Source organism: Saccopteryx bilineata, chromosome 8 (genome assembly GCF_036850765.1).
Source record: "Saccopteryx bilineata isolate mSacBil1 chromosome 8, mSacBil1_pri_phased_curated, whole genome shotgun sequence".
In the NCBI taxonomy this organism is placed as follows: Eukaryota; Metazoa; Chordata; class Mammalia; order Chiroptera; family Emballonuridae; genus Saccopteryx; species Saccopteryx bilineata.
The window spans coordinates 43,827,445-43,846,130 of NC_089497.1; the positions used below are offsets into that span (position 1 = coordinate 43,827,445).

The window sequence follows — 18,686 nt, forward strand, 5'->3', positions numbered from 1 at the left end:
TACACTACTCAGCAAGGTTATCATTTAGAATCAGAGGACAGATAAAGAGCTTTAAAGACAAAAAAAAAAAAAAAAAAAAGCTAAGAGTTCATTGCCACCAAACCAGTTTTACAAGAAATGTCAAAGGGACTTGAAGAAGAAAAAGAGGAAGAAAAAAAATAAGAATGAGGAGCTTGAGGAAGAAGAAAATGAAAAAAATATATAAATAGTAAAATGGCAATAACTACAGACCTATCAATAATTACTTTAAATGTGAATGGATTAAAAGCACCATTCAAAAGATTAAATGGATAAAGTGGCTGAATAAGAAAACAAGAACCATACATATGCTGTCTACAAAGACTCAAGTCAGATCAAAAGACACACACCGATTTAAAGTAAAAGGGTAAAAAAAGATCTATCATGTAAATAAAAATGAAGTTAAAAGAGCTGGAGTAGTAATACAGATATCAGACAAAACAGACTAATTTAAAATAATTGTTATAACAAAAGAAAAAGAAGGACCTAGACTTTCCACTTCTGGGTGTTTATCTGAAGAAAACCAAAACACTAACTGAAAAGACATATACATTCCTAAATTCATTGCAGCAATATTTTCAATAACCAAGATATGTAAGCAACCTCTGTCCATTGACAGATGAATGGATAAAACAAATGTGGTACATATTATATATATATAATGGAACATTACTCAACCAAAACAAAAGTGTGAAACCTTGTCATTTGTGACATCACGGATGAACAGAGGGTATTATACTAAGTTAAATAAGTCACATAGAGAAAGACATATACCATATGACTTAACTTAGATATGGATTGTAAAAAATAAAATGAATGAACAAACAAAACAAAAACAAACTGATGGTTCCCAGATGGGAGGGGGCTAAAGGGGGATGAGTGAAAAAGATGAAGGGATTAAGAAATAAAAATTGGGCCCTGGCCGATTGGCTCAGCGGTAGAGCGTCGGCCTGGCGTGCGGGGGACCTGGGTTCGATTCCCGGCCAGGGCACAAAGGAGAAGCGCCCATTTGCTTCTCCACCCCCCCCCTCCTTCCTCTCTGTCTCTCTCTTCCCCTCCCGCAGCCAAGGCTCCACTGGAGCAAAGATGGCCCGGGCGCTGGGGATGGCTCCTTGGCCTCTGCCCCAGGCGCTAGAGTGGCTCTGGTCGCCACAGAGCGACCCCCGGAGGGGCAGAGCGTCGCCCCCGGTGGGCGTGGGGGGTGGATCTGGTTGGGCGCATGCGGGAGTCTGTCTGACTGTCTCTCCCCGTTTCCAGCTTCAGAAAAATACAAAAAAAAAGTAAAAATTGGCAGTTACATAACAGGCAAGGGGATGAATAGTAGTACAGCATAGGAAATACCATAAATAAAATAACTATGTATGGCATTGGGGAGGTACTAGACTTATCAAGGGGGTCACTTCATAAGTTAAATAAATGTCTAATCATTCATTATGTTGTACACTCAAGAAACTAATATTGCATGTAACTGCAATTAAAAAAATAAAAAAAATTAAATATCTTATCATTCAAACTAGAGTTGAAAATTCTTCATTACAAAAGATGCTACCATTAAAATCAATTCTAAATCAACCAACCAAGCAAACAAAAAACTAAAAAAGGAAGGATAATCCAATATCATATTTTATTTTTTCTCTTTCATTTGAAAAATATGACAAGAGCTTGCCTGGTCAAGGTACATATGATAGTTGATGTTTCCTGCTCTTCCCCTCTTTCTTTCTCTCTTCCTCCTCTCTCTCTAAATATGAATAACTAAAATCTAAAAAAAAATTAAAAGTATTAAAAAAAACCCAGAAATTAGAAATGAAAAAAATGGAAGAGAAATTAGCAATAAGCACCCAGAAATAAATGTCTAATATTTTACGTAAGTTTTATATCTTGTTTTTTTGTTAACATTTTATAAGTTTTTTTATCTTGTTAAAATTTTTCAATACACATTGTTTTTCTAATCAACCACTATTATTTGACATTTTTCTAACTAGAGTTTACTGTTCTCATCAGATTATTGGGGCACAGATAGAAGTCATACAACATAAACAAGAATTTACATTATTTTTATGCATAAATCTATTAAACTGAAGGCATAGGGCAGAGAAGGGAACCGCCATCTTTGGGCAAGCTTTCTAAGATCAGCTCCTATTGACTTCTTCAGCCCCCTGGAGTCAAGAGCAACAAACATAACTGTAAGCACATTTTAAAGAGTTTCTAACAACTCTAAGTGGTTTTACTCTGAGTCCGCATTCTCGGTGGAAGGAGAGGATGACTGGCTGGCTAGAAGTGACAAACAGATCCAGCCTATCCAGGACAGAACTCATGAGGGACCAGGGAAGACTGGTGCATTGAAAAGAAAAGACTGGGCTTTCAAAATACATTTTATTTTTTTCTTTGTGCTTTTTACTCCCCTAACCAACCACCTTCTTAAAATCTTCCACTCTCTATCCCCCCTTTTTTTTTAATTTGGGAGGAAGGATTCCTCTTTCCCTTCCTCTCCTTGGGTCCCCCCCCTCCCTCCTTTTTCTTAAGGCCTCTATCATAGCTGGCTATAACATGAAGTGAAGTGTATTTGTTCATCACTGGTTGTGGTTATCATATGTCAAAGCACACCTGCTACACAAGGGATGACTTTAGCGGTGAGATCCCTAAGGTGAAATCGTGAGGAGCCAGAGGAAGGTGGTACATCCTTCAATGCTATATTGTTGCTTCATTTCTGCTGCTGCTGCTGCTCCTGTTGCTGCTGCTGTTACTTCTACTTCTGATGCTCCCCATCCCCAGCAGTGCCGACACAGGCAGATACAGGGTCCAGGGACAACAGCAGCATGGCGCCAATATCACATCAACCATTATATCAGGGTAGTAATATTAACTTGTTGAGCCAGCTTGCCTTTACCCAAAAGGGCAGTCTTCCGGGTGGCTGACCTGGAAATGCCTGGAAACTAAGGCCCAAATATGTGTGGGAGCTGGAGCAAGCAGCCCAGAAAGTCATGGGATTCAGCACTTGATTCTGCAGTTTCTCATCTTTTTTTTTTTTTTTTTTTTAATTTTTTTTTAAACTTTTTTTTTTTTAAAATATTTTATTTATTGATTTTTTTTTTAGAGAGAGAGGAGTGAGAGAGAGAGACAGAGAGAGAGAGAAGGGGGAGGAGCAGGAAGCATCAACTCCCATATGTGCCTTGACCAGGCAAGCCCAAGGTTTCGAACCGGCGACCTCAGTGTTCCAGGTCGACGCTTTATCCCACTGCGCCACCACAGGTCAGGCTGCAGTTTCTCATCTTAACCGAAGCTCACATCCTGGTCTTCACTATTAGGGTCCCCATATCATACTACGACTTTTTTGTCTTTTAAATTGGGTTCTGTCTGTCCTCTATCCATAAAGGTAGGTATACTGTCAGAGCTTTTCTTGGTGGGGTCTAGAATGTAACAGCTCCAGGAAATACAGTATCTCAAATTGTAGGGTCCTCGCTTATCTGATTCCAATTTGAATATTCTGACCATGTCATTGATTGAAGTTTATTCAAGCACATTCTAAAGGGAGCCTTTTATGTTTTTAATCTATGGATTCTAGGTCTACCCCTTCAATTATATACTTAAACTCCTATAAAATTTTCTGTTGGGAATATAGTCCTGAAACCTTATCTTGCAAAGTTACCACCACTACCACCACCACCCCAGTGAATAAGAAAAACAGCAGTAAGCCCAGTGAGATTTACATCAGAACTAGTATATGACAGACCCAGCAAAACTGAAAGTGAGCAGAAGAAAATAATTGACTTAGACCAAGAGGGTTAGTGGGAGCTCTTGAAGTGAAGGATGAGCAAAGGGTAAGAGGAGCATTGGGGGAAACTACAATAGAGAGATATATACAGATGAGAAAAATAGCAAAATAAAGAATTCTTAAGGTTTTTTTTGTGTGTGCATTTGTAGGTTATGTACTCAGAAAAGCTAAAGAATCAAAACTTTTGCTTGCTTAACTATTAGTTCCTTGTATATCATTCCATGTATGAACCTGCATGATAAAAAGGCTCACCTTTACACACACACACACACATACACACAAACACACACGTATATATATCTTACTTGTTAACGAGATCTAATACCATCATAGATCGTATAAAATACTTGTTGATTAATGAATCCATCTTTTTTTTAGAGTATGTACTTCACTATGGAAGTTGGAATAATACAATAAAATTAAAACTTCCGCATGGTGATTATTTTTCTCAGGCTGCTTTTCCAAAAACTAAAAAAGTAGTAATTTTAAAAATGACTTTATATATTCATTTTCAAACTAACTTTTGTAATAGATATTTGTTACAAGTCAAATAATAAAACATGTTTAAAGAAAGAAATAATAATCTTCTCTTTTTGTTCTTAATCCGATGAGATGACCATTGTGAAGAACATGGTATGTATTTTTCTATAGCTTTTTTCACTTTCACACCAACATGTACAACATATTTATTCACAAATATTGATTACTCTGAAAGAGTGTTCTTTTCATTTAATAAATTGTGGTCATTATCCAGGTCAATAGCCATAGGTATAATTCATTCTCTTTCTAATGATATATAATCTTCAATAATATCTGTCCATATCACATGGTATACATGCAGCCTAATTAATAAATTTAGTTATCCTTTTAAAAAAATTATTAAATTTTACTTAATTTTTACACAGAATACTCAACAAACACTTACTGAACATCTATGGGGTACCAGTTTCAGTGACTGAGAAAATTAGTAAATTACTTATGGTTCTTCCCCTTTAGAAATTAACTAATATGAGAGGGAAAACATTTAACTTTGATTTAATTTGAGGAAAATGGCTCAGGAAATTTATCATTAAGAATGTTTTTAGCCCCGATTATATAGCTCAGTTGGTTAGAGCATTGTCCTGAAATGTAGAAGTTGCTGGTTCAATTCCCATTCAGGGCACATAGAGGAATAGATCAATGTTCCTGTCTCTCTCTCTCTCTCTCTCTCTCTCTCCCTTACTCTCTAAAATCAATCAATAAAAAAATCCTTGTAAAGAATGCTTTTAAAATAAATCTTTAAAAGAGGTAATTTATCAATGGCAATCATTCTTAGTCATTGTTTCCAATGTATGAACAGTAGTTAGCAGCAACAGAGTACTTCCCAAATGGTGACAAAAAAACGAGCTAATTTCTACCCACTATGACCTCAGATAAAGCATCTCACTCCTAAGACCGCAAAGTGATTTATAATTCTACTAATACTGTGCTTTTAGTGTAATAATAATACATGATATTTATGAAATATATTTTATAGAACTCAAAATACATATATGTACATATTGATGCATATATGTATATATGATATATATGTACACACACACATGTTAACATCCTCGTATAACATCTGTAAGACAGAAAAAATGTCCCCTATAGAAAAGGGAAATGATCTTAAGACAAAAGTGTTTGATAATGCCTGTACCAAGTATCAAGATAGTCAGCCCCACGCTCTTCCAATTACACATGCTGCCTCCCTAGTGCCAACTGTAGTGATGATGTGAACAGTATCATGTTTTTTTTTATTTTATTTTATTTATTTTTCAGAGAGAGAGAGAGGAGAGAGAGAGAGAGAGAGAGAAGGGGGGAGGAGCAGGAAGCATCAACTCCCATGCATGCTTTGACCAGGCAAGCCCAGGGTTTCAAACCGGCAACCTCAGTGTTCCTGGTCAATACTTTATCCACTGTGCCACCATAGGTCAGGCTGAACAGTATCATGTCTTAATCAGAGAGTCTGATTTAGCATGATAGAGTCAGTTCTTATTAAAAAGGCAAAAGCTTATCATGAGAACTATTTCTCTATCTGCTAAAAGAGCTTATAAATAAAACTTCCCTGACAAATTTTCTGAGTGAGATCATTCTAAGTTAAGTTACTGATCAGCCAGTCTAGATGGCCTTTCTACTTTCTAGTGCTATGAGAGGATAAAACAGATGTTGCATTAAATGTGTAATTCAAATTTACAGATATTCCTGCCAGTCCTAATCCAGAGAAGAAATCATAGTAACAATGATAACAAAGTTAGACATACACTAATTACTGATTATTGAATAAAGTCCTTTGATATTTAAATATGATAAGCAAAGAATAGCTCGGTGAAATTGTAGTGAAGGTTAAGCAAATTTCATAAGGTCAATTTAGTGAAACTGCAAAAAAATACAAACGACTGCTAAAAATCTAAATCTTCTAATTACCTGGTAACTATGAAATGTGTCAACTTATTTTCTCACATCTTTGAAGACATTTTTCAATAAGAGATGTATAACTCTGAGTATCTGATTCTAACCAGAAGACTGACTTAATTCTATATTTAATATCTCAGGACCCCCTGAAAGAATGGCAGTTCAGCATGGCCTCCTGCTTTTTCCGGTTGACTCAAAGAATGGAGCTTTCAAATTGCCATTTGGGATACATGAAGGGATGTGTTGAGTGCCAATGTGCTGCAACCTGGAGTGTGACACACTTTATTGTTCTTGAGAAAGATGTGTCTAATTCCCTGGAAATTTACTTTTTCAGATTCACAAGTCTCCTGATTGCTTCTCATTAGTCTTAAAGAGATTAGATAAGCTTCCTCTGGCTTACAAAAGCTTTTTCTTACTTCAAAATTCCTATGAGAAAAAAACACTGAACCAGAATTGGATTTTTAACAAAATATTATAAGACTTTTGAAAACATTTTCCCCCCTTGAGAAGACCAAGAATATTAATATACTTTCTGATTCAGGGCTACTAGCAACATAAGTATTGCAAAGAGCAAGACTGAGCCAAAGAATGAAGTCTCTTCCGTGAAGCAGAAAAGATGAATTTCACTGAGTTATTTTAGAAGACTTGAATGGACACCTAAGGACTTTCACAAAGAAAGACTTGAAGTCAAACTCAAGAAGAGGAGGGGGAAACTCCAGAACTATAATATGCAGGCATTGCTTTAATTGCCATAAATTTATGTATACAGGTGCTGTGCTACAGCGATGCTTGGCTTTAGAATTGTTCAGTAGAAAATGACTGTCTCAGAACAAGAGGCAGTCTATAATGCAGTGATGCTCACGTTAACATGTGGAAGAAAATTCAGGATCATGTTTGAATGCATTCTGCTGCCAACAAGTGTTTCAAACCTCTCTCTGCCCCTCCCCCACCCTCCTCTCTCTCCCTGTTTTACAAGGAGTTCACTTCTAATGTAGCCCTCAGTGCTAATTAGAAAACAATATTAGTAATTCTTAAGTATGTTTGGATTTTCAGTTTGACATTTAATCAGGCATATAAGAATTTCAATAAAGTAGACAAGGAAAATGTAAACGGTATTACTTTTTATTGGTCTCATAAATACAAGGATTTTACTTCTTTCAATTTCAAATGTGTTTTCAAGTATAATCTAGGTTAGTCACACCACTATCTGATATGACTGGGGTCTTGGGCACAGAAGCAGTCAGTCAAGGTAATGTAGAGATGAAAGACTAATGTTATAAATTTGACTAATCTTCTCAGCTCCTTCATTCTCAAAGAAAGAAACATATAGGTGGCATAGTATTTTTTTCAGAACCAGATGATATAACAATTATAAAAGTACTCTGTAAACACACTCTCCTTCTTCTTGGGATGTCTATGAGAGCATATATTACAGTTCTACCTTTCCAGATAAGGAGTCAAGGTGTGTAGATCATAGAACACTAACTAGCATCCAGGAGAAGAGCAGATTGGGAGGCGGTAGCATATGAGAAGAACACTTGGGGTCATATAGATATGTATTTGAATTCTGTCTCGGGCTTTTACTAAACTGTGTGGAGCAATTTAATGTCTCTGAAGCCTCAATTTCCTAAATTGTAAACTAAGGATTATAATGTCTATCTTGAGGCACTGTTGTGAGAATTAAATGTAACGAGTATTGTGTAGAGAGGGTACCTGCTAAATGTAAATTTCTTCCTTAACTTCCTAACTACTTTTTCAAAGTTTTTCAGACATTTGCACTTTTAGAGAATTAATGACCTCTGTGACCACATGAGCTAAGGTGATAACAAAATACAATAGAGAAAAACACCAAACAGGAGATAATACAGAGTTTGAATCGGTTAGGTATGGCATCAATACAACCTCACTGGCTTTGCCATCTTAAATGTTATTTAATCTTTCTGGAGCTCAGTATTCTCATTATAAAATGGAAATGATTCCTACTTTGTGGAGTGGTTTCTGAGTGTGACAGCAAGGATTAAACCAACTTTTATAAAGTATCTGGTACATAAAAATATACAGATTATAATATACAGTATATTGTTCATATTTTTATTAATTAAACTTATCTGTAGACTCATCTCCTATAATAAATATTCCTTTTTCCACCCAAGACCTTAAAAGGGTTACAGTAGAGACCTTGATTACAGATTAGCTGGTTTGGCCATATTCATCTAGCTTCAAAGAACTGGAGTTACAGTTTCAGTCCTAAGATTTAAATGTATGACTTGGATAAGAATTCTAGGCCTGAGTTTTGTTTACCTCCAAGATGAGAAGGCAAAAATAAGTAATTGCTAACATGCTCTGTAGCTATAATATTTTATGATTTTAGTGTCTTTTTCCTAGATTATAGCAGATAACACCTCATATCTTTAGAACTTAACCTACTTCAGCCTGAGCTGGTGGTGGCATAGTGGATAGAGTGTCAAATTGGAATGCTGAGGACCCAGGTTTGAAACTCCAAGGTTGCCGCCTTGAGGGTAGGCTCACCAGCTTGACTGTAGGGCTGTTGGCTTGAGTGTGGTATCAGACATGATCCCATGGTCACTGGCTTGAAGCCCAAGGTCACTAGCTTGAGCTCAAGGTTGCTGGTTTGAGCAAGGAATCAATGGCTCAACTGAAGGCTTCCAGTCTAGGCACATATGAGAAAGCAATCAATGAACAACTAATGTACCACAACTACCAGTTGATAGTTCTTAGCTCTCTCCCTTCTTGTCTGTTTCTCTAGCAAAACAAAAACAAAAACAAAACAAAAAACACAACCGTTTTCTGTATGGTTTAATTTTCACATTCCCTTTTCTCTGTTTTTTCTTTTGAGAAAGGGGTAATTTCCATCACTTTGCAAACAAACCATGTTTAGTGGCATTCTAAGATATTAATGCATCACACTTGAAAACAGTATGGATTGTTTTTAATCCAGAAATTCAGCAATACTGTAGGTAGTAATAATAAGAATAATGATGATTCATTTTCAAGGTTTTCTATGCCTCCAGGCTCTTGGTCATTGCAAATGATAAAATACACCAAAATTAAAAATAAGAGTAAGGTCTAACAGTTAAAAATACATTCTAGGAGTAAAACATGTTTTTGGTACTCATTCCTATCTTATATAATGACTATTTTAAAATAAACAGAAATAAAAGATTCATTAACCAACAATGGAATTTTAAAAATTATTAACTAGAAAGGAAATAAAATTAACTTGATCTTATCTTAGAAGGTTGTCAGAGATCTACTTTGGTTATACAGATGGGAAATATGTTGTAAATTATTAGAACTCAGTTTCAGAAGCTCAAGCCCTCTTAAAAATCAGAAGTAAACCCTCAGTGAGAATTCAAAATAAATGGTGGATGCTATAAGCTTGTACATACTATTTGGCCTTGAATTATTTTGATCTTTTTTTTTTCATTCTTTTTATTTTTATTTTTTTATTTATTATTTTTTTACAGGGACAGAGAGAGAGTCAGAGAGAGGGATAGATAGGGACAGACAGGAACGGAGAGAGATGAGAAGCATCAATCATCAGTTTTTTTTTCATTGTGACACCTTAGTTGTTCATTGATTGCTTTCTCATATGTGCCTTGACTGTGGGCCTTCAGCAGACCAAGTAACCCCTTGCTTGAGCCAGCGACCTTGGGTCCAAGCTGGCGAGCTTTTTGCTCAAGCCAGATGAGCCCGCGCTCAAACTGGCAACCTCAGGGTCTCGAACCTGGGTCCTCTGCATCCCAGTCTGACGCTCTATCCACTGCGCCATCACCTGGTCAGGCTCATTCTTGAGCTATCCTTAAACATACATATTTTTTCTTTTCTTTCTTCATTTTCCCCACCCTCATCTATTCTGATTTCAAGTGTGTCCAGATTATAATTTGAACGGCATTCGGGCTACTTCTCTAATCTGACCTCCAGTCACTGTCCTCCTTTGCTCACTTTGCTTTAGTCACTCTTGAATCCTTTTATTTCCTGAATGCACAGTTTGTCTGTGCCTTAGGGCTTTGTCCATGCTGTCTCTGCCTGGAGCTTTTTCTAACACATGTTTCTATCTCCACCCCAAATTTTTCACCTGGCTGATCTTCCTGTCCTTCAACTCTCAACTTAAATGAGACTTTCTCTGAAAATTATTTCCTGAGCACTATATAAACAATATAATAGACTTCCCATTGTTGTCTTGCATACCTATTAGCTCTTTTCATGAACTACAATTTATAATTGTTTATTATTTAATGTATGATTCCCTTAGACTATAAATTCCATGAGGGGTCGGGAACCTATGGCTCGCGAGCCAGATGTGACTCTTTTGATGGATGCATCTGGCTCGCAGACAAATCTTTAATAAAAAATAATAATAACGTTAAAATATAAAACATTCTCATGTATTACAATCCATTCATTTCCTACTGCTCATGTTCATGGTTGCGGGTGGCTGGAGCCAATCACAGCTGTCCTCCAGGACAACACCAAATTTTTATTGGATAATGCGTAACGTACACAGGTCGTTGTATGGCTCTTAAGGAATTACATTTTAAAATATGTGGCGTTCATGGCTCTCTCAGCCAAAAAGGTACCCAACTCCTGATCTAAACATCATTTATATAATTATTAGTATTAAGCATGATTAAATAATGAAATAACGATCCATTGTGGTATTTCTGTAGGGTTTAGAAATGATTATTAGATATAGACTCTATCCCTAAAGAATTTATTCTCTAGTAAAAGAATAGGGTGTGCACATAAATATTGTTTAAAAATGTTGAAATTAACTCATGTCTCCTAGTGTAAGTGCTGTATTAGTTTCTTAGGCTGATATTAACAGATTACTACAAAACTGTTAACAGAAATTTATTCTCTCCCAAGTTCAAAGGCTAGAAGTCCAAAAATCAAATTGTTGGCAGAGCCACTACAGGTAGGTGTTTAGCTTGGTGAATAGGGAAGAGTGGATTATTTCTGACCAGGTCAGGGAAGGAAAGTTTCAAGGAATTAGTAAAAGCAATACTAACAAAAATGGGTAAGGGAATTTGGTTTCTGTGTATGGCATAAAATAACATAAAATTAAGTCAGATTAGGTTTTTCAATATCATAAATATTGGTTTGGAATTTTTTGGTGACCATTATAAAATTATTCAAGTTTTGTCTGAACAAAAATGACATAAGGGCTCCTGCTTCAGGAAACCTAATGGGGCAACAGTGTTTAGGATAAGCTAGTTTCCCTTTCCGTCACCCCCAGTTACGAGATTATGGCAGGCAAAAGAAGATTAAAGTCTGATTAGGACAGAGGTAACAAAAAATAAAAAGTAACAAGACTTGTCTCCTTACTGGACAGATGAACAAGTGGGGGAGGTAGGAGAGGCAAAGAAATTATATATTTTGATCCAAGAGATGTGAAGAATTGGGTGAATAAAATTAAGATAGTCAAAAGGAGGATGATTTTTATCTAGGAGAATAAATTGAATGTTGATATACTGACTCTGAGAAACTCGTAAGATATTTAATTGAAGATTTAAATAAGAATATTGTACATATAGGACTGGAGTTTGGGAGTTATATTAGGGCTAGAAATACAAATGTGTGAATTATCAATACTGAAATAATTAAAGTTAAACTACTCTGAAAAGCAGTGTCAAATCATGGGATGAATATGAATGTAGAGTTTGACAGATATGTTCACATCCTGAATCTCTACCATTTACCTGTTATATAACCTGGTCAAAAAGATACAAAGTAGCATTATCCCTTAGTAAGGATTATGTGACTTGAATATTTAAAATACCTACCATCTTTAGATTTGTTTTCATATTTTGTTGGCATAATTCCCAGTAAGAAATATTATATTTACTTTGTAATCATTACCTTAAAAATATGTAATACAGTGTTTATAAATTAATTTTTCTTTGCTTCTATTTCATTAAAACCATGTTGACACTGATCTTTTTTTTTAAAGTGAGAGGAGGAGAGATAGAAAGACAGACTCCCTCATGTACCCCAACCAGGATCCACTCAGCAACCTCCATCTAGGGCCAATGCTTGAATCAACAGACCTATACTCAGTGCCTGGGGCCAACGCTCTGAGGGGGAGAGAAAGAGAAGAGGGAGAGGAAGGGGAAGAGAAGCAGATGGTTGCTTCTCATGTGTGCCCAGACTAGGGATCAAACCCGGAACATCTGTACCTGGCCAATGCTCTATCCTCTGAGCCAATAGGCCAGGCTAACACTGATCATTTAAACTGATTTCATGGTGTACCAATGGGTTACAACCCACACTTCGGAAAACATTGGCCTCAACCAGCATCCCATACTCAAATCACATCATTACTAGCCACTATTCCCTCAACTTTCATTTTTATTACTCCCTCTGCTTGAGCTGATTGTTAATATCATGTCACTCCTTGATAGTCCAGAGGAAATAATAACCATTACTTCCTCTACTCTTATCCATATAGCACTTTATCTATAAAAATATTTATCTATTACTCAAAAAGAATATAAACTTCTTGATGATAAAAAAAAACAGGTATTACTTATCTATGTATCCTTGTGAAATGGTTTGTTCATAAGAGGTATAGATTAAGTTTTAATTCATTATTATAGAGAAAAGAGAGGAGAGGTCTGAGGAGAGAACCTTGTTGAGTACCTTCTCCCAGGGCCCTGTTCTGGCATCCTCACGCTTCAATTCTCCCTTCATATCTATATGCCAAAGCTTCCATGAAAATCTTTAAGGCATAACATTAGGTCTCCTTGTTTGGGACACAAAGATTTAGGCCACTAATTATTTGGACACATTGACTTGAGCTTTTTCATGGTGAGGGGTGGGGATGAAAAGGTCTGGAGAAGAAAACATAAATTTGAGAAAGAAACTAAGATGTATCTAGGACTTAGCTCTAGGTAAAATAATAGAAACATTCCTACACTGGTCACTTTGGATTGCTAAATGACAGAATCCAATAAAGAAAATATGAAATAAATTAACAGAGCAAGCATTTTATCTTCAAATAGTTATAGTTTATTTCATTTTTTCAGGCCCTAGAAAAACTTTTCTCTGATGGAAATGACCCCTGAAAACCGTGACATTCTGACACTATGTGTGATACATACTTTTGCAAAGTCTGATTTCCATGTCACAATGGCTCTGTTTTGATTACTGGTTTCATAATGCCTCCAAGCCAAATTAAACTACTGACGTTTCTAATGGTCTTATGTCCACTTTGTAAATTATCATAAACAATATTAAGTCAACCAAATAAATCTGCCTCTATATGACTTGCTATACAACTAGGGGCATGATATCAAAATATACAGGAAAAAAACTTTTTGGACAACAATAAATGTTTCAGAATACCACTTTCTACATTAATTTTTAACTACATGATGTAATAAAGTACAGTACACCTAGTTCCATAAAGGCAATTTGCTCCTCAGAAAACACTGCTCAGTTCCTGAGTATAAAGGAAACATCAAAGCCCCAAAATCCAAATTTGGGTCTGTTCTCAGGCATAGATGGCTAAGGATGATCTACACTGGTGGTCAGTGGGGTATGGGGAACCTGCATGCCCTAACTGGGCCTCAATTTATTTATTTTAAAATGAGATGATTAAACTTGTATTTCTTATAGCCTTTCTATCTATAATGGTTGATGATGCTCTGCCCTTAAATCTCTTTCATCTCAATTTCTTAATCTCAAAAAATTTGAAATAAGTTTGTAAAATTCTTTGATATCTTTCAATGTTATTCAACATGATAATAGTACTATTCACTAAACCTGAATTTTATCATTTTAGTTTTCCCTTAGAGGCTAAGTTTTATGAGAGCCTTAATTTGCATCACCAGAAGGCAATTTAATAAAAATGGAACCCCTTTTGGAAATAAATTATAATTGGTGGGGTAGGGCAGATAACCTTATGTAAAAAAACAAAAACAAAAACCAGAAAGCTAAACTTAGAAGAGGTCAAAGGGTTCTGGATCTAAAGAATGTTGTCGTTAATGCTGAGAAACTGGTCCTGGCTTTTTATGCACTAAAAGTAGAAGTTTCCAATGGCAACTTTCCATATCCCCAGCCTCTTGACCTAATATCTATTGTACCATTTGTCCTGTTACCTTGAAGCACAATCCACTGCATGGCAATTAGACAAACAGGTGCAGAGCATCATCCATCCTGATTCAGGAAGATTTATCTTTGGAGACAACTCCAGTATATGGGATGCAAGACATATAGCTTAGAAAACTAGTGAACACCATTTCACAAACAAAAAATATGGTATGAAGAGAAACATCTCATTTCAGTCAGGAGAATAAGTGAAGCCAAACAGGAGAAAGACTGGGAGAGGTGCCTAATATAATATGATAAACAATAGGTTTGTCTTTGATAAATTTCTTTATAATTATCTTCCTGTCAAAAACTTTATTCAATACTTTCACAATAAATAATTTCTAACAGGAAATATTTCTGTTAAGGTTCTGACTTTTAATAAATTTTTTAATTATACAAATAACAGCCATTTCTCTTTTAAAAAATATTTATTGATTTTATAGAGAGAGAAGGAGAGAGAGGGAAAGAGAGAAACACCAATCTGTTCCTATATGTGCCCTAACTGGGAATTGAACCGGCAACCTCCGCTGAACACTCTGGCCAAGGAAACAACACCTATTGCTTGATTATTATTATTATTATTATTATTATTATTATAGCAAGCACTGGGGATGACAAAAATGAATAAGAAATAGACCCTGCTTTTAGAGACCTTACCATGTATAGGTTTAAACTGTTGTTAAAATAACAATAACCATCATATACCCACTCATGCCAGCTAAGCACTGAGCTCAGCAGGCAACATGCCTAAGTTCCCTCCATGTGCCATGAGAGTAAGGTGATCTCGCTCTATCCATGCATCATATCCCTGCCCCCCACCAAAAATGGACATAGCAGCAATTCAAATAATAGGCAGAGATATTTAACAACTTCAGGACTGTCTGCAGTCAACACACAAGAATTATTCAATAATGAAAGAGTGCAATGAACCAAATGTAAAACTGGAAGAAATTGTGTAAATCACCTTCAGTGTACTGTTGGACAGACACTGTGACACTATGAAATCCACGATGCTGTACACCCCACATGCAGCATCTCAAAAATGACTCAAATAAATGTGTTACTTAAATGTCTTAAGATTTTCTAGCAAAAGACCTTGCAAAACATCAACTTGCAAAACTTAAGACATCATAACCTTCTAGATATCATTAACAAAATGTACATTTTGATCTAAAATTTAAAAACAAAAACAGATTGACTTTCCTTGTAGTATTTCACAACCTCTGATTACATCATTAAAATGCTTTTCTTTTTTCCCCCACCTATGGTAAGCTTCTGTTTCCTTACCCTGGGCATTTGAATCTTTTATATGCTCCGGCTCTATTCACTGCCTGTTATTCAGACACTGAAATCCCAAATGTTAATTGTTCTTCCAAGTACATTGACAAAACAGCAGCTAAATAAGGGTAGACCAGACTGTGGTAGACTCTGACATGCATTTATGGAACAATGGGACTCTGAGAGACAGCCTTGTAGCTCACAGGAAGACATAAGATGTGCTATTTTGACTGCTTCATAGCAGAATGGGGAACACACGCACACAAGGGAATTATGCATTTTACTTAGTTTTGCCCAAGTCCTCAAGGCAACAGAATCTTGTGATGTCATCATGAACTTTCCATTTCCATTGACATAAAGGCTAAATAATTCTAATGAGATCACAAAGAAAAAAGAAATTTACTTTGATTCCATAAGAAATGTTACCCTCAATGAGACCTGCACAAAAAATGCAAGAATCCTTCCTGACAGGGTATATGTCACCGTGCTGATGCACAGTGGGTGACACCCTCCCTAATGCAATTCAAATCAGCCAAAAGACAGCATTCACAATTTAGGTTGGATAAAAAAGATACAGAATATTGAGCTCAACAAATTTTCTTTTTTTAAAAAAAAAATCATTTAAACATATATTTCTTCAGGGACATTCAAATTTTGATTCGTGTCTATTCACTATGTTACCAATATTTTTGCCCTTGTTGAGTTGGTCATCAGAACCCAGAGGAAGGGACAGGAAGCTTTCACTCACAGCAATGCAGTGCAGCTCCAGCTTTTGTTTTTAAGGTGCAGTGATTTCAGTCTCTAAATGTAACTTCAGGCAGTCTGAAAAGAAATAGGTTAAAATCTCTTTCAGTTATAATTGGTATTTCAGATTTAATTAAAAATTAAACTTTCATAATGTTTCACCATCCAAAGTAATGCATTATCAGTCAAGCGTGGCTTTTTTTTTTTTTTTCTGCTACGGGAAAAAAAAAAAAGAAACCTTCTTCCCAGAGTAGGGTTTTTAATGAAAAGAAAAGGATCTAAAGAGGAAGGGGAAAAAAAAAAGCAATTCTAAAAAACAAAATATGCCTCCATGTTAAGGACTTCATAATGATATGACTAGAAACTCAGTGTCTCTGAATTTTAGAAATATTCTGATTAAAAAAACAACTTTAAACCATTTCACAGCTTAAAGACTATATAAAATGTTAATTTAAGAGAATAGAAAAGAAAATTTATGATCACATGTTAAAGGAAAACTGTGACTTTAAATAGAATTGGAAATAAATGTTAGATCTACTACTTCAAATAAGTGAATTGGTGGTGGCGCAAATGGTAGAGTGGAGGTGATCAGACTTATTTAGCAATACAAAATGCCCACCGCAATGCACTTCAGGTTTAGTGTGCCCCATTCCACATCACACTGTGTGTCTTGTCGCACATAGCCACGGCTGTTTGAAGCAGCACAGGAAGACCATCAGGGTTTGAACCAGACCTCCTTGTTTAAATAACTGTAATCACATTTTTAAATGCGTACTTTGAATCTTCAAATTTAGAGTCCAAGCATTCAAATCTCTAAGTACGTCCATAAATATTTGCACTTTAAACATTATACTATTTTTTCCTTTCTTCATATGACACCCTCTAAAAAAAGATAATAGTTCAAAAAAAAAAAAACCACACTGGATTAGGTCATCTCTATTTTTAGCATCAAATAACTGACATGACAGAATTTAGAAATATACAGTTTTTAAAATGAAAAATGGAGACAATGCTATTACCTTTCTTTTACTTTACAGCATGGCAATGCATTTTTTATATACTTGTAAAACTAAAGTGGTGTGTTTATGTCCACCTTCACATTAGTACATGGTAATATTTTAATATCTCCCCATGAGAGGATGATCATAAATCACCCCTGAAATTGTGTCTATTATTAGAAAATGCATCTATTTCTCACTTGTAAATTGTTTTCTTTTTCCCTTGAAGCATATGGAGGAATATTTTGAGTATTGTGTCTATTTGATGTATATAGATTTTAAATGCAAATTGGCTCAGATTCACTAAATCTATCCATGAATGAATAAAAAAAAAATCACTGACATTGACTAAACTTTCCCCCTGTTTCTCACATGCCTGAATTAGACTAAAAATGTACCAGTGTAAAGACAGAAATTATGGAGGCGTCACCAGGAACAACTGAATGAGGAGTATGCATATTTCCTTATAAGGCATCAAAACATTCATAAAATAAACTGATAAAAATAACCCATGCTCATAAATTATATGAAACAATAATTACCAATAACTCAGAAATATAAAAACTGTCCACCTCTACATAAATCTGAATCACCAATTGATATTGTTCTACTCACCATTCAAATATGGTTAGTGAAACTGATTCACTGTCTAGTCAGACAAGAAATGGTGATGGAAACTAGACTATATATATATATATATATATATACACACACACACACACACACACACACACACACACACGATTTAACTGACAACTGGTAGTTCAATTTAATCAGTCAGATTTCCTTTTTCTTAATTCACCTGATATGAAGTGAACTGAACTCTCATTTCAAAATAATAAAGCCATTTCTATGGATAGACAGTCTAAGTTACAGTCTCTCTACCTCTCCTCCTGGCATTCCTCCTCCTTTGACTTTTCACTTCTCTGTCATTGCCTTTCTTCCTTACTTTCACTTTCTTCCTTATTTTTTCGCTCTCTTTTTTCCCCATGGTGAGGGTAATGAAGCTCAAAAATAACATCTTGTATCCTGTTGAGGGAAACTTGGTCACAACTATCCTTCCAGATGACAAAGTCATTCTTAAATGTCTGTTTCCCAGTCCAAAGAAAACAGAGCAATTGAGAAAATAGAGACGCAACATCACTTAACCACTATCAGCACTACCACTTTTAATTCCCAAGCTACATTCATCACAAAGAAGACTGAAGTTTATTTACATTATCCCCTAACCTCAAATAGGACCACAAATAAGACTAATAACAGGACCATTTTGTGGCACTCAGGCAAATGGCTGGGCAAAACAGATGGATCTTACTTTGCGCCAG

At 35.6% G+C, this 18,686-nt stretch overlaps 1 protein-coding gene across 7 annotated transcripts in view; it reads right to left on the reverse strand.

The window, feature by feature from the left end:
- ZBTB20 (zinc finger and BTB domain containing 20) overlaps positions 1-18,686 on the reverse strand; it is an 894,540-nt gene that overhangs the window by 545,909 nt on the left and 329,945 nt on the right. For 5 of the 7 annotated variants that reach the window (XM_066240864.1, XM_066240863.1, XM_066240875.1 and 2 more), the window contains exon 4: positions 16,368-16,441. The exons of the other annotated variants lie outside the window; for them this stretch is intronic. The gene's annotated coding sequence lies outside the window, so the exon portion shown is untranslated. The remainder of the gene's footprint in view (positions 1-16,367; positions 16,442-18,686) is intronic. 7 annotated transcript variants of the gene reach the window in all.